Source organism: Odocoileus virginianus, chromosome 17 (assembly GCF_023699985.2).
Source record: "Odocoileus virginianus isolate 20LAN1187 ecotype Illinois chromosome 17, Ovbor_1.2, whole genome shotgun sequence".
Taxonomy (NCBI): Eukaryota; Metazoa; Chordata; class Mammalia; order Artiodactyla; family Cervidae; genus Odocoileus; species Odocoileus virginianus.
The window spans coordinates 45,292,247-45,304,892 of NC_069690.1; the positions used below are offsets into that span (position 1 = coordinate 45,292,247).

The window sequence follows — 12,646 nt, forward strand, 5'->3', positions numbered from 1 at the left end:
AAAAGAAAAGAAACAATAGGAAAGAATCAGAGCCGAAATCAATGAGGTTGAAAACAGGAAGTCAACAGAGAAAATCAACAAAACAAAAAGCTGGTTCTTTGAAAAGATCCATAAAATTGGTAAACGTCTAGCCAGGGTAACTAAGGAAAAAAAGAGAAGAGAAGGCACAAATTACTAATATCAGGACTTGTCTGGTGGTCCAGTTGATAGAAGTCTGCCTGACAATCCAGGGGACACACGGGCTTCGATTCCTGGTCTGGGAAGATTCCACGTGCCGCAGAGAAACTAAAGCCCGTGGGCCGCAAATAACTGAGCTCATGTGCTGCAACTGCGGAAGCCCCTACACCCAGAGCCTGCGCTTCGGAACAAGAGACGCCACCAAATGAGAAACCTAAGTACCGCAACGAAGAGCAACCCACACTCGCCGCAACCAGAGAACGCCCACCTGCAGCAACGGAGACGCCACCAACAATAAATAACTTCTTAAAAACTGCTAATACCAGAAATGAAAGAGGGGACAACAGTGCAGCTCCCATGAACATTAAAAGGATAATACAAGAACATCATAAATGGCTTTATGCCCATAAATTTGATAACCTAGATGAAATAGACCAATTCCTTAAAAGATACAATCTGCCAAAATTCACACAAGAAATCTGAATAGGTCTTTTACCTGTGAACGAAATTGAATCAATCGTTAGTAACCTTCCAAAACAACAAGCAACAACCTTCCAAAACAACAAGGCCCAGATGGGTTCATTACTGATCTCTACCAAATGTTGAAAAAAGAAATTTTAACAATTCTCTGGTCTCTTCGAGAAGATAGAAGTGGAGGGAATACAGTCAGCTCTCTGTATCCCCAGGTTCCACTTGAAATCCAGATTTCAATTAACTGTGAATTGAAAATAATCCAAAAAATAATTTTCCAGGAATCTCCAAAAATCAAAATTTGAATTTGCCGTGTGCCAGCAACGATTTCTATCGCATTTACAACGCATTTTCAACCATTTCCATAGCATCTACATTGTATTAGGTATTATAAGCAATCTACAGGTGATTAAAGTATGTTGTTGTGGAGAAGGAAATGGCAACCCACTCCAGTACTCTTGCCTGGAAAGCCCCATGGATGGAGAGGCCTGGTAGGCCACAGCCCATGGGGTCGCAAAGAGTCAGACACGACCGAGCAACTTTGCTTGCTTGCTTGTTGTTTAGTCAGTAAGTCATGTCCCACTCTTTTGTGACCCCATGGACTGTAGCCCGCCAGGCTCTTCTGTCCATGGGATTTCCCAGGCAAGAATAGTGGAATGGGTTGCCATTTCCTTCTCCAGGGTATCTTCCCAACCCAGGGGTTGAACTCATGTCTCCTGCATTGGCAGGTGAATTCTTTACACCAAGCCATCAGGAAAGCTCATTTTAAAGTACATTGAAAAAAAAAAAAGTACATCGGAGGGTATATTCATACATAGGTTTTATACAAATACTAAGCCATTTTATATAAGGGACTTGGGCATCTGTGGATTTTTATATCTGTGGGAGTCTTGGAACCAATCCCCTGTGGATACCAAGGGACAACTGTACTTCCTAACTCAGTCTATGAGATCCTAATACCAAAACCAAAGACATTACGAGAAAGAAAGAAAAAACCCTACAGATCAATATCTCTCATGAATATAGATGCAAAAATTCTCAACAAAATATTAGCTAATCAAATTCAACAATGTATAGAGCTTCTCTGGTGGTTCAGTGGTAAAGAATCCATCTGCCAATGCAGGGGACACAGGTTCGATCCCTGCTCCAGGAAGATCCCACCACATGCTACAGAGCAACTAAACCTCTGCACAACCACTGAGCTTGTCTGTGCTCTAGAGTTTGGGAGCCACAACTGCCGAGCCCACGCGCTGCAATGACTGAATCTCAAGCGCTCTAGAGCCCATGCTCCACAATAAGAGCAGCCACCACAATGCGAAGCCTGCGCACTGCAACTAGAGAGTAGCTCTCCACTTGACGCAACTAGAGAAAAGCCCATGCAGCAACGAAGACCCAGCACAGCCAAAAAAAAAAAAAAAAGAATTCAGCAATGTTTAAAAAGAACTATACACCACAACCAAGTGGGATTTATTGCAGATATGCAAGGATGGTTCAACATTTGAAAATCAATGAATGTAATTCATCACATTAATGGGCAAAAATCACACGATAACATCAATAGAGGCAGAAAAAGCATTTGACAAAATTCAATACCCATGCATCATAAAAACTCTCAGCCTACTAGGAATAGAGTATACTCCTCAATTTGATAAAGAACATCAACAAAAAAGGTACAGCTAACATACTTAACGGTCAGTATCTTGACGCTTTCCCATTTATTTTTTATTTATTTATTTATTTTTTACCTGTGTGCTGGATCCCAACCTCCTTCTCAGAGAGATGGTGATCCATCAGCTAACCAGTCTCTCTCCCCTTCTCCCTCCTGCACTGGATCCCTTCTAGCAATGTCCAACAATCTTCAGACTATTTTCTAACTTAAAAAAAAAAAAAAAAAAAAAGGATGCCACCATCCTCCAATCCCAAAGTCCCACCTAGCTATTCTCTTTCCTCCCCTTCACAACAAAATTTCTTTCTTTTTTATTTTTATTTTTTTTGCCTCACCACACAACTTGCAGGATCTTACTTCCCTGAAAGTGAAAGTCGCTCAGTCCTGCCTGACTCTTGTGACCCCATGGACTATACAGCCCATGGAATTCTCCAGGCCAGAATACTGGAGTGGGTAGCCTTTTCCTTCTCCAGGGGATCTTCCCAACCCAGGGATTGAACCTAGGTCTCCCGCATTGCAGGTGGACTCTTTACCAGCTGAGCCACCCTGACCAGGGATCAAACCTGTGTCCCCTGTAGGGCAAGCATGGTGTCCTAACCACTGGACCACCAGGGAATTCTCTCAAACTCTTAATAACAATGAACAGAGCAGATAATTCTTTTAAATATTTGTTTACCTTCCATCCACTTCTTTCTTTCTTTTTGGTAAATACCTTGTATGTTGCTCCTTCTGGTTTTTTGAACTCAGCACCTTTTATATACAGGGTCACTTCCCACTTAAAAACTTTTTTTTATGGCCTCTCCATTATTCTTAAGACAGAATCCCAAATCCTTACAGATCTACCATTCCCTTTAGCATCTAGTCTGGTCCAAGACCACCTCTCCACCTCTCATTTTTCTCTGGGTTTCAGACACCCTGTCTTCTTTACCTCCCCAGAATATACCATGATATCTTTATCAGAGGATTTACAAAAGCATCTCATTCTCCCAGGAATGCTTTTCCCTCTGCGTTACCTTTCTGCGCTATAACTAGTCTTAAATTTTGAAAATCACTTCCTCTATTTCCTCCTGGGTCCCGCCTCCTCCTTACAGGTAGGTTTCTCAACAATCCAGCTGTTTCCCCCATGGCACTTAGCTCCGGAGGGACGTAACCGGCCACCTAAGGGCTGCAGTCTCCTCGTCCAGTTTCCCAAACGGTTCCCTGGATATGCATTTATCTCTATTTATATGCATTTATCCCTATTTATATTCGGAATAGACCAATTCCTGCCCTGCAGGGACGTGCCCAAGCCTGGTCCCGGATTCCCTCCCCACTCTGGGGTTCCAAGAAGACCTCGCTCGGTCCGGGATGGGCATTCCGGGGCTGACAGGAAAAAAAACAAAAACAAAAACGAAAGTTCCCGCATGGAAGGGCCTGGAGCGGCTGCGAGAAAACAGGCACCACGTCCATCCCTGGGGACCTGGGTCCAACTTAGGCCTCCGGGGAGATGAAGACAAGCAGCCATAAACAGCTTGGTTCAGACATGATCACTGAGGGAAAAAACCGGAACAGCTGAAAAGCACTCTCACCTACGGGCCAAACGCGTCGTCCCCTTGCTTTCCAATCCGGAAGTGACGCTTTCCCATTTAGATTAGGAACAAGGTAGGTATGTCCCTTCTCACTACTGCTTTCAAAATCATACATAGAAATCCTAAAAAAGGAGAAGAGAAAAAGAAAAGGAAAAGAAAGATTAGGAAGAAACACAGATTAGGAGGAAGGAAGTAAAACTATCTCTGTTTGCAGATGACACAATCATCTATGTAAACAATCTGAAAGAACCAACAAAAAACACTCCTGGAATTGATAAATGATTATAGAAAGGTTGCAGGATACAAGGTTAATATACAGAAGTCAATTGCTTTCCTATATACCAGTAATGAACAAGAGGAATTGTAAATAAAAATCAGTGTTATTTATATTAGCACTGAAAAAGAATGAAGTACATTAAGTATTCATATAAATCTAACAAAATATGTATAAGAACTATATGAGGAAAACTGCAAAACTCTGATGAAAGATATCAAAGAAGAACTAAATAAATGGAGAAATATCCATGTTCGTGACTAGGAAAACTTAATATTGTCAAGATATCAATTCTTGCTATTTTCATCTATAGATTCAAAGCCATCTGAACCAAAATCCCACCAAGTTATTTTGTGGATATGCGTGTATGTGTGTGTGCTGTGCTATGCTCAGTCATGTTAGACTCTTTGCGACCCCATGGACTGTAGCCTGCCAGGCTTCTTTGTCGACGGAATTCTCCGGGCAAGAATACTGGAGTGGGTTGCCATTTCCTACTCCAGGAGATCTTTCCTGCCCAGGGATCGAACCCATGTCTCTTGCATCTCCTGCATTGGCAGGTAGATCTTTACCACTGCACCATCTGGGTCAACAAACTATTCTAAAGTTTATATGGAGAGACAAAATACCCAGAATAACCAATACAATATTGAAGAAGAAGAAGAAAGTTCAAGGACAGATAGTACTCCAGTTTAAGATGTATAAAAAGTTACAGTAATCAAGACAGTGTGGTATGGTTGAAAGAATAGACAAATAGATCAATGGAATATAATAGAAACACCAGAAATAGATCCACATATATATAAATCAACTGATTTTAGACAAAGGAGCAAGGCAATACAAAGTGGCAAAGATTGTCTTTTCAACAAATGGTGTGTGGAATTCCCTGGTAGTCCAGTGGTGGTTAGGCTGGGTGCTTTCATTGCTGTGGGCAGGGGGTTCAATCCCTGATTTGGGGACTAAGATCCCACAAGCTGCATGGAAAAGCCTCTCCTGCAAAAAAATGGCGCTGAAACAACTGGACATCAACATGCAAAAACTTCAAAAATCAATCTAGACATGGATCTTACATCCTTTACAAAAAAACTAACCCCAAATGGATCACAGACCTAAATCTAAATCACAAAACCATAAAACTATGTATCTTCTATGTGTAGAAGATAACATAGGAAAAAACCTAGGTGACCCTGGGTATACTGGTGGTTTTTTAGGTGTTATACAACACCAAGGGCATGAAAAGACATCATTAATAAACTGGAATTTATTAAAATAAAAAACTTCTGTTCTGAGAAAGACAAGGTCATAATGAGAAGACAAGCCACAAACTGGGAGAAAATACTTGCAAAAGACACATCTGATAAAGAACTGTTAGCCGAAATATATAAAGAACTCTTAAAATCCAACAATGAGAAAACAAACAGGGACTTCCCTGACAGTTCAATCTCTGGTCAGGGAACTAAGGTCCCACATGCCCTGTGGCACGGTCAAAAAAGAAAATGAAAGGAAAACAAATTGATTTAAAAAATGGCAAAAAGATCTGAACAGACATCTCACCAAAAAAAAATATTCAGAGGGCAACTAGGCATATGAGAAGATACACAACGTCATGTCGTTAAGGAATTTCAAATTAAAACAATGAGATTAAAACAAAGAACACACTTCTTAAAATGATCAAAATCCAAATAATGACAACATTATTTGGCAATATCTAATAATGTCCAATACATTTATACCCTATGATAAAGGAAATCTACTCCTAGAAATCTACAGGAAAAATGAATTCATATGTCTACCAAAAGATATGCACAAGAACATTTGGAACTTTTACTCATAGTAGTCAAAGACTGGAAATAACCTGTATGCCCATGAAGATTAGAAGAATAAGTTGTGGTATACTTATACAATGGAATGGGCTTCCCAGGTGGTCTAGAGGTAAAGAATTCATCTGCAAATGCCGGTGACATAAGAGACAAGGGTCGGTCAGGAAGATCCCCTGGAGGAAGGCATGGCAACCCACTCCAGTATTCTTGCCTGGAGAATCCCATGGACAAAGGAGCTTGGTGGACTACAGCCCACGGGGTCATAAAGAATCAGACAGGACAGAAGTGACAGCACGCACGTATGCATACAATCCAATTTTCTGTTGATGGAGGGGGCTGTGTTCCCTCCCTGTTGTTTAACCTGAGGCCAAACCAAGGTGGAGGTAATGAAGATAGACCTTCAAAAGGTCTCGTGCATGCACTGCCACATTCAGGGCCTCCGACCTTGCAGCAGGCCATCATCGACCCACACCTCCGCCGGAGACTCCTGGACACTCACAGGCAAGCCTGGGTCAGCCTCTTGTGGGGTCACTGCTCCTTTCTCCTGAGTTCTGGAGCGCACAAGTTTCTGTTTGTGCCCTCCCAAGAGTCTTGTTTCCCCAGTCTTGTGCAAGTTCTGGCAGCTCTATGGTGGGGTTAATGGCAACCTCCCCCAAGAGGACTTACGCCACACCCAGGCCTGCTGCACCCAGAGCCCCTGCCCTTGCGGCAGGCCACTGCGGACCCGTACCTTCACAGGAGACACTCAAACACAGTTCTGGCTCAGTCTCTGTGGGGTCTCTGGGTCCTGCTACGCAGAAGGTTTGTTTGAGGCCTCTGAGCATCTCTGGCTGGTAAGGGGTTTGATTCCAAACATGATTTCGCCCCTCCTACCATCTTGCTGGGGCTTCTCCTTTGCTCTTGGATGTGGGGTATCTTTTTCTGATGGGATCCAACATTCTCCAGTCAACAGTTGTTCAGCAGTGAATTGTAGTGTGGGAGTTCTCGCAGGAGACTCCTCCATTTTACGCCACAAATGCACCTCGTTATCAGAAGTCGTCTTCTCCTTGCTCCTCTTTCCCTCACTGTGATCCGATCTGGAGACAGAGCAGGCAGAGGAACAGCAGCAGCACCAATGGGGCAGGAGACAGCGGCGGGGGAAGGGGGTTCACGAGGGCAGCGGCTCAGGGCCCCCACCATGGTATATGCCTCACCCGGAACAGTGCCCCCCACAGCCGGAAACCCTGCTGAAACAAAATTCTCCAAGCCAGCCTTCAGCAGTATGTGAATCGTGAACTTCCAGATGTTCAAGTTGGATTTAGAAAAGGCAGAGGAACCAGAGATCAAATTGCCAACATCCATCAGATCATCGAAAAAGCAAGAGAGTTCCAGAAAAACATCTACTTCTGCTTTATTGACTACGCCAAAGCGTTTGACTGTGTGGATCACAAGAAACGGTGGAAAATTCTTAAAGAGATGGGAATATCAGACCGCCTGATCTGCCTCCTGAGAAATCTGTATGCAGGTCAAGAAGCAACAGTTAGAACTCGACATAGAACAACAGACTGATTCCAAATCAGGAAAGAGTACATCAAGGCTGTATATTGTCACCCTGCTTATTTAACTTATATGCAGAGTACATCATCGAAATGCCAGATTGGATGAAGCACAAACTGGAATCAAGATTACTGGGAGAACTATCAATAACCTCAGATATGCAGATGACACCACCCTTATGGCAGAAAGCGAAGAAGAACTAAAGAGCCTCTTGATGAAAGTGAAAGAGGAGAGTGAAAAAGTTGGCTTAAAACTCAACATTCAGAAAACTAAGATCATGGCATCTGGTCCCATCAGTTCAGTTCAGTTCAGTCATGCCCGACTCTTGCAACCCCATGAACCGCAGCACGCCAGGCCTCCATGTCCATCACCAACTTCCAGAGTCCACCCAAACCCATGTCCATCGAGTCGGTGATGCCATGCAACCATCTCAACCTCTGTCGTCCCCTTCTCCTCCTGCCCTTTCCCAGCATCAGGGGCTTTTCAAATGAGTCATCTCTTTGCATCAGGTGTCCAAAATATTGGAGTTTCAGCTTCAACATCACTCCTTCCAATGAATACCCAGGACTGATCTCCTTTGGGATGGACTGGTTGGATCTCCTTGCAGTCCAACGGACTCTCAAGAGTCTTCTCCAACACCACAGTTCAAAAGCATCAATTCTTCAGCACTCAGCTTTCTTTATGGTCCAACTCTCACATCCATACATGACCACTGGAAAAACCATAGCCTTGACTAGACAGACTTTTGTTGGCAAAGTAAAGTCTCTGCTTTTCAATATGCTGTCTATGTTGGTCATAACTTTCCCTCCAAGGTGTAAGCATCTTTTAATTTCATGGCTGCAATCACCATCTGCAGTGATTTTGGAGCCCAGAAAAATAAAGTCAGCCACTGTTTCCACTGTTTCCCCATCTATTTGTCATGAAGTAATGGGACCAGATGCCATGATCTTAGTTTTCTGAATGTTGAGCTTTAAGCCAACTTTTTCACTCTCCTCTTTCACTTTCATCAAGAGGCTCTTCAGTTCTTCTTCACCTTCTGCCATAAGGGTGGTGTCATCTGCATATCTGAGGTTATTGATATTTCTCCTGGCAATCTTGATTCTAGCTTGTGCTTCCTCCAGCCCAGCGTTTCTCATGATGTACTCTGCATATAAGTTAAATAAGCAGGGTGACAATATACAGCCTTGACGTATTCCTTTTCCTATTTGGAACCAGTCTGTTGTCCCATGTCCAGTTCTAACTGTTGCTTCCTGACCTGCATACAGGTTTCTCTAGAGGCAGGTCAGGTGATCTGGTATTCCCATCTCTTTCAGAATTTTCCACAGTTTATTGTGATCCACACAGTCAAAGACTTTGGCATAGTCAATAAAGCAGAAATAGATTTTTTTTCTGGAACTCTCTTGCTTTTTTGATGATCCAGCAGATGTTGACAATTTGATCTCTGGTTCCTCTGCCTTTTCTAAAACCAGCTTGAAGATCTGAAAGTTCATGGTTCATGTATTGTTGAAGCCTGGCTTGGAGAATTTTGAGCATTACTTTACTAGCATGTGAGATGAGTGCAACTGTGCGGTAATTTGAGCATTCTTTGGCATTGCCTTTCTCTGGGATTGGAATGAAAGCTGATCTTTTCCAGTCCTGTGGCCACTGCTGAGTTCTCCAAATTTGCTGACATATTGAGTGCAGCACTTTCACAGCATCATCTTTTAGGATTTGAAATAGCTCAATTGGAATTCCGTCACCTCCACCTCCAAATCCATCGTAGTGATGCTTCCTAAATCCCACCTGACTTCACATTCCAGGATGTCCGGCTCTAGGTGAGTGTGAGTGATCACACCTTCGTGATTATCTGGGTCCTATCACTTCACTGCAAATAGATGGGGAGACGATGGAAACAGTGACAGACTTTATTTTGGGGGGCTCCAAAATCACTGCAGATGGTGAGTGCAGTCATGAAATTAAAAGAAGCTTACTCCTTGGAAGAAAAGTTATGACCAAATTAGACAGCATACTAAAAAGTGGAGACATTACTTTGCCAACAAAGGTCCATGTAGTCAAATCTATGGTTTTTCCAGTAGTCATGTACAGATGTGAGAGCTGGACTATAAAGAAAGCTGAGCGCCAAAGAATTGATGCTTTTGAACTGTGGTGTTGGAAAAGACTCTTGAGAGTCCCTTGGACTGCAAGGAGATCCAACCTAAAGGAAATCAGTCCTGAGTATTCATTGGAAGGACTGATGCTGAAGCTGAAACTCCAACACTTTGGCCACCTAATGCAAAGAACTGACTCATTGGAAAAGACCCTGATGCTGGGAAAGATTGAAGGCGGGAGGAGAAGGGGATTACAAAGGATGAGATAGTTTGTTGGATGGCATCACCAACTTGATGGACATGAGTTTGAGTAAGCTCTGGGAGTTGGTGATGGACAGGGAAGCCTGGCATGCTGTAGTCCATGGGGTTGCAAAGAGTCCGACATGACTGAGTGACTGAACTGACTGATGCGTACAATGGAATACTACTGTATGGCAATGAAAAGGCATGAACCACTACTACATGCAACATCATAAATTAATCTCAGACACAATGGTGAGTGAAAGAGGCCAGATGTATAAATATATATACAGAATGATTCCGTGTATATGAACTCCAAAAACAGACTAAACTTATGGCAATAGCTCAGAATGCTAGTGACATTTGGAGGGGAATACTGACTTTGAGTGAGCTTGCTCAATGCTAGAAATATTCAATATCCTGATCTGGGTGGTAGTTACATTATATATATGTGTGTATGTATGTATATATATATGTATATGTATGTATGTATGTGTATATATATGCACATATGTTACATGTATACTATGTATACATATGTAAAAATGCATCAAGTTGTATTCTTTAAGATGTGTGCAGTTTACTATCTGAAAGTTATACCTCAATTAAGAAAGAAAAAAATAAAAGAGGACAGTAACTTCCTCACACTCAAACAAGAAGCAGCAGCTTTATGGCACTATCTTTAAAAAAAACAAAAGAAAACAGAACATTCCCAAATACACATTATGATACATAACTTTGAAAACAGTATGTTCATCTGTATACCATCTAATATTACTCCATGTACACTAGGAATTGAAGTGTCACACTTTGCTTAATGCATTCCAGGCACAGCAGGGATTTTATATGAACTAGTGCTGGGATACTGGCAACCCAGGGAAAACCTGGGGCCAAGTGGAGAATGTGTAGCTAGGATTATGCCTTGTCACCAGCCTGGCTGGGGTTGTGGAATGCTGAGGCTCTGCTTGGAGGCACAGGGCAGAAAACTGGGAGCAAGGGGGGAATGAATTGGGAGAGGGGGGTAGGTAGGTTCCCTTATGCTCTGGGCCCATAGCCCATAGCTCGTGGGCCCATAGCCCAAGTCTAGACTCCTGACCTCACCAGAGACGCAGTAGATGTAAAACAAGCCAGTCAGTTTCCAAGTGGGAAGAGTGCCAGCCATGATTTTTGCTGCCCAAGGAACGAAAAATCAATAATAATCATTCTTATGATTCATGTTCACCCTCTTTTATTCCAAAGCACTTTACCGAAATGCTCCTTGGCCTAGCCAAGAAGTTCAGGGCCAGGAGCCAGGACACCTGGACACTAGATCTGTGTGGAAGACTTGGAACTTTCTTGGGGTCTAAGTGTCTCCCATTGTAAATGTTGCAAGTGACATTGTGGAGTATTTTACAGTTTTACATACATCATCTTACTCAACCCTCCAACCCTTGGCAAGAAAAGCAGAGAACATAGGACTGCTATTCTAATTTTACAGACAAGAAAGCTCGGATCAGATGAAGAGATTTAATCAAACTCACACTGTTTAGGTGGGAAAGCCCAGAGGCTGGGAACCTGGGACTTCTGACTCCAAAACCTTTGCTGTTTTGAAGTCAAAACAAGAAAGTCATTCCCTGCAGGTTTTAAGTTGGAGAAGGAAATGGCAACCCACTCCAGTGTTCTTGCCTGGAGAATCCCAGGGACGGACGAGGAGCCTGGTGGGCTGCCGTCTATGTGGTCGCGTAGAGTCGGAAACGACTGAAGCGACTTAGCAGCAGCAGCAGCAGGTTCTAAGTACAGTGTGACATGGCTTGGTCCTTCACAAAATGCCCTCTTTGTAGGTTCCAAGGGCAGAACTAGGTTTGTGGGGACGGGGAGGGGGAAATCAAAAATAATACCAAATGATGAATCAAAAGTAAAGACAGGGCTTGCGATGAGGGGCCTGAAGCTTAAGCTTCATGAGCAACAAGGTAAACCGGCCCCTCCTACCCACTAAAAAATCCAGACACACCAGATCTTGACAAGATTTTCCTCCCGGTTTGTGAAACGTGGCAGATGTGGGCTGTGGAAGTCCTGGGAAAGGACTCTCAGTTCTCCCAGGAAACAAGAGAAATTACAGCAGCAGCGAGGCCGTGGTGTGCGGATGGAGAAGGCTGTGTGACAGGGGAAGAGTCCAAAGGGGTCGGCGGCCCAGCTGGCAGTGCCGCTGTGGTAGACTGGCATCCCTGGAGCCGGGGGCGATGGCGCCGCCCCGGAGCGAAGGCCCAAACCGTAGGCTCGCCTGATGGAAGCAGGCGTTCTTCAGACTGTCTTCGGGCTTCCTGCGTCCAGATGCACCTTTCTTGGTGGAGAGGCAGAGACAGACAACCGCAGCCGACGGCAGTGGGAGGGTAGACGGTGGTCGCGCCCAGGCCGTTCGATCTCCGGCCCGCAGGATGGTGGAGACCGAAGGCCTACGGGGAGGCTGCCCCGCTGCGGCTCTGGCGGCGAGGCCGGGGTGCCAGGCTCCCCTCGCGGCTCCCCGCCGCCGCCGGGGGGAGGAGGGGCAGGGGGGGCAGCGCCCGCGGCCTGCTTTCCCAGGGCTGGCCAAGCCTTTTTGACAAGCTGATAGCGTGCCGGGGATTGGCTGGTCCGGGCGTGACGCCGGTTAACAACAAAGGTGGAGTTGGAAGAAATTAGATTAAAGGAGAGGGGGGGGCTAAAAATTAAAGGGGGAGCAGGCTGGGGACTGGAGGCAGAGACCGAAGGGGAGATGCGCGAGATCTCGCGGCTCCGCTTCGCCCCGGAATCCCCTTCGCCTAAACCCACCGGGATTTTTGCTCTCAACCCAG

The 12,646-nt window shown here is 44.4% G+C and overlaps 1 long non-coding RNA gene across 6 annotated transcripts in view; it reads right to left on the reverse strand.

Annotated features, from left to right (window-relative positions):
* LOC110124777 (uncharacterized) overlaps positions 1 to 12,470 on the reverse strand; it is a 29,679-nt gene extending 17,209 nt beyond the window's left edge. For 5 of the 6 annotated variants that reach the window (XR_011492374.1, XR_011492375.1, XR_011492373.1 and 2 more), the window contains exons 1-2: positions 11,357 to 12,470; positions 3,883 to 4,004 (exon numbers count right to left, since the gene is read on the reverse strand). This is a non-coding gene — a long non-coding RNA (uncharacterized lncRNA). Of the gene's footprint in view, positions 1 to 3,882; positions 4,005 to 6,703; positions 7,594 to 11,356 lie in introns of those variants that run through there. The other variant, XR_011492377.1, reaches the window with a different exon arrangement.
* Between the last annotated feature and the right edge of the window lie 176 nt (positions 12,471 to 12,646).